Source organism: Oreochromis niloticus, linkage group LG20 (genome assembly GCF_001858045.2).
Source record: "Oreochromis niloticus isolate F11D_XX linkage group LG20, O_niloticus_UMD_NMBU, whole genome shotgun sequence".
NCBI lineage: Eukaryota > Metazoa > Chordata > Actinopteri > Cichliformes > Cichlidae > Oreochromis > Oreochromis niloticus.
The window spans coordinates 2,544,553-2,549,015 of NC_031984.2; positions in this window are offsets into that span (position 1 = coordinate 2,544,553).

Sequence of the window (4,463 nt, forward strand, 5' to 3'; positions counted from 1 at the left end):
TTCCTTTAGTTGATACTGTGTGGCTTCTTCTAATAATTCACAGTAAGGATAGTAAAAGCCGAGTTTGCTCGTCGCTGAAGGTACCATTATTTTTTTTTTAGAGAAGTCTCTTTTTAATGGAGGTAATTGGGGACTTTTTCAGTGCAATACCACAGTTGACCACTGGGACAAATGACACTAACTATGTGGCGCTCTCTACTTTTCTACTATAAGAGCAATAATAGTGCACCCACTCACTGTCGAATGCTAAAATGGGTTCTGGGGTATTTGGGGGTGTTTTACAACAAACTGATCAAAAGAACCTGCAGTGTTTTATTGCAAACTTACAGCACAGCATGTGTACATGTATCCAAAGTACTGTATCATGTGTTTCCCTGATTAACACTGAATCTTACTCATTTCATTTTTAGTTAATTATCCTTTATTTATCAAAGTAAAAGTCACATTGAGGTTAAAAAGGCCAAGAGGGCAGCAGATATTACAACAACAACAACAACACATAACTGGCTGCTAAAAGGGGAACACACGGTGACACTCCACTATGTACAGTCCAAATACAGATTCCACACCGTCCACTCCAACACCGTGCTAACTCTCACTCATGCTCAACTGGGAAGGGTCCAGGCAGTGGCGGTCCTAGCCTGTTTGGCGCCCTGGGCGAACACTCCCTCTAGGGTTTATTTCTGGGATTTCGCACAACCCAGGATTCAAACCATGAATACATAATGGGCTTGGATTTACAACATTATGAATGAAATCTGCTCTATTTGGAAGCAGCCGGCCCCCCTCCCCTTTCGACGGGTTGTGTGAGACTTTAAATCATCAAACTGTAAATTATAAATTTTTAATTGTTATTGATCCCTTTACCCCTGGTCCTAAAGTGTATATTTATTTTCTTACTCTTCTCATATATATTGTTTATTTACTTGCACTGCTGTAACTGGAGCCTCGTCATCTCGTCTCTCTACATACTGGACTGTATGTAGTGGAGATGACAATAAAGTTTACTTTGACTTCAGCAGCGCGCAGGAGCACCGAGGGCTCTCGCGCTCACTTTTCGCGTATAGAATTTCAAAAAAACATCAGTGCAAATTATAAGTCTGTATCATAATGTCTGGTGTTTTCGTGTTTGTTGGTTTGTTTTTATTTTGTGAGTTGGTTATTAGATGCTGCTCCAGCCAGCCAGAGAATCCCCCGCCACCCCGCCCTCTCCTCCCTGTGCCGCAAGCAGCAGGCGCCCCTCGCAAACGGAGGGCGCCCTTACTCCCAGCAAATGGGCGATAGAAAACCGATTCGTGCCTGTGCCACCCACAGTATGCGCTGGCATGACGTCGGGGCAGCATGAGTACGAGCAATTTTTCTTTTTTTTGCCAATGCCCGTGTTGCCGTCCCCCACCACGATGCCGCCCCGGGCAACCGCCCGTGTTGCCCGTATCAAAAACCGCTACTGGGTCCAGGGAAGACAGGTTCAGACCCAGGAAGGTCTATACAAGGGAGATGGAGTTAGATGTCAGACTCAGGAACACGGGGAGATCAACAAGAGACTAAGCCAGGCTACACTAACATTAGTAAGTACAACGCTCCAGCGAGGAACACCACTCCAACCAGGCCTTAAGTATGGTCAGTGTTTATCAGCCGTGATGAGCCACACGTGCGTGTGCATGGGTGTGAAGATCAGGTGACCACTGGAAGGCAGGCACCGCACCCCAGGACAGCCACTGGTGGATCATGACATTTTCTGCTCTGTCTGTAGATTACACTGACAGTGTATTTAAAGGCCTGTTTTTCTAATTCTGTTGTGAGTCTGCGATCTAAGTTATACTGGTTGTGATTTTCAATCACACAGAGATAAGATAAACCAGAGAAAGCAGAGATAAAAACCAACCAATGGGAAAATCTATGGATATACAGGAATGACCACTCATCAGTAGCATACAAAGAACAGTGATGTACACGATTTCCACAGCCAGTAATCTCATCTCAATTCAACAGGATAATCTGAAATTACACAGTTACACATGATGGCAAAACTGAACACGAAGGCTCACAACACGTGCACACACACACACAGACAGTGTGAAAATCAGCTAAAAACATATTAGCAGAGGTAGTGCTGCACCTTTTTTTATTTACATATTAAAGCTTCCTTTAGACAGAAAAGAGGAACAGAAGAAAATATTTATAGATGCAGGAAAACAGGACATGCAAAGGGTTGGTGTCACAGACGAGCAGGTAGAGAGAGGGTGGAGGCAAACCATCCACCATGTCAACTTATCAGCTCTGGGAATAATAAACACTATCTTATGTTACAGTAACCCCTAAAGGCAACATCTCAAAGAAAAAGAAGGATTGTACTACTTGCTGCCACATTTCAAACATAATTTTTACTTCTTACTTTGCTTTTAAAATCTAAAAACGTTTTTTCTGTTCATCTGAAGCTAAAGTTAGAACGTACTTATAGTATCTATAAAAATCACATTTTAAACATGGACATGGAGTGTGTAATAGCTACGCCTGTGACGTCACTTCACCTGTGAACAAACAAGAGTCACAAAAGCCTCACTCTGCGCCTAATATAGATTTCTTCAGAAAAACCTCATTAAACAAAGATGGCAGCAGTTTGCACAAAACAAACTTGCCTTTAATGCAAATATTTTCCCGATAATCACTTTGCATGAAATAAGCTGAAAGATCAGTTGCATGTTCAGTCAGACAAGAAACACGGAACAGACAAGGATGGAAAAGGTTTTTCTGTTTATCGTCGCTGCATCAGGCGAGTATTTTCATTTGTTTTGATCATTTCCACTTTTCTTTAATGCAACATCAGCACTGTGAAACCTCTAGGAACTATTATATTAACTGTACAATACTTCTCTCTTTCATTGCTGTGCTGAATACAGAATCATAGTTTGCACTAAATTATTAAATCATTATATATTCATGACATTAACATTAGAAGTTATTTTACTGCACATAAAAGTAGATATTAATGACAAAGTTAAGATGGATTTTTTACTTTTTTGTTTTAAGCATAAATGTAATATCAGTATTCACATCTATATCTGCAGGGCTGTGTTCAGGCTCCTCATATGTTAAACGTCAGCACCATTTCGTTTATGACTGGAAGAACTGGACTGATGCTCTGAGTTACTGCAGAGAGAAATACACAGACCTGGCCACCATAGAAAACATGGAGGATGTAACGATCCTGCAGAGCATGGCAGACTTCAGTAAAATGAACTACGACAAATACAGTAACGTAAGCTCACTTTGCTCTCTTTCTTTCTTTTTGCCTGTCCTGTTTGGTTCTTTAGAAATCAGAATTATTGTCTGAAGGCCAAGAGAGATGCCCAACGGATTTACTTTACCAAGTGGATCATCACAGCCTTGCCGTATTGGTCCATTTGACTGACCTTTGTTATTATTATTATTTATTTTATTTAAGTTATTACAGATGGGACAGACATGACTGGGGGATAGGAAAGGGAGAAAGAAACAAAGAAAGAAAAAGAGAGGGGAAGAGGGACAGTGAGAGAGGACACTTAAAAATCACCTGGATCACCTGTTGAGAGAAAAAAAGAGAAAACAAGCAAAAAGAGAGCAACACAATACACACAACATCATTGCAATAACCTAAATAAATGTAAGTAACAGTAAATACTAAATATTGAATGTTGTTGTGTAGCACGCAAGACCAGCAGCGCACAATCTGCTTTGAGGCAGCAGCCAAGAAAGGTGTAGTTTTTGATCACCCGTGTGTACACCCGTGTGGATCATGCACCTTTATTCAAAAGTCTTCTCCATGTAACAATCCACTAGAGGGTGTGGGGAACCATAGCCCCATCCCACAGGCCATGAAGCAGGCATGGAGGAGATCCAGGCCCCAGACATCCAAAGGCCCCCAGAGTGCGAGAGCCCAAGGAGGACCACCAGATGGGCAACCGTGCCACCCTCCTGGGAAGAGCTGAGGAGGGCCTCAGACGTGGGGCCACCAGCAGGCACGGAGGAGAAACCACAGGGGGGTACAGTGATGTACCCACGGGCTCTGCCAGCAGCCAGCCATGCCAGAGTGGACTCAGCCCCAGGCCCAGAGGCCCGTGGTCCGAGGGCCCCCCACCCTCCGGAAGGGGCCCGACTGAGCCATGGGCACCTGGCTCCGCCAAGCAGCCACCAGGAGTGGGCCGGTACATACCTGAGCGCCCAGCAGCACACCGACGCCTGAGGGCATCAGCCACCGGCAGGGAGTGTGGTGAGGGGAGACAGGCCCTCATACCTGGGAGGGCCTGAGATGTTCCCCGAGAGGTGGAGTCTAAGACCCGACCTGACATATAGACACAGACAGGCACACACAGAGACAAACATGCATTCCCACCCTCATGCATACCTATACTAACGCTCGACACTCGCACAACATGGAGACAAAAAGAAATAAACACTGTACACACACTCACACTCCTCAAACA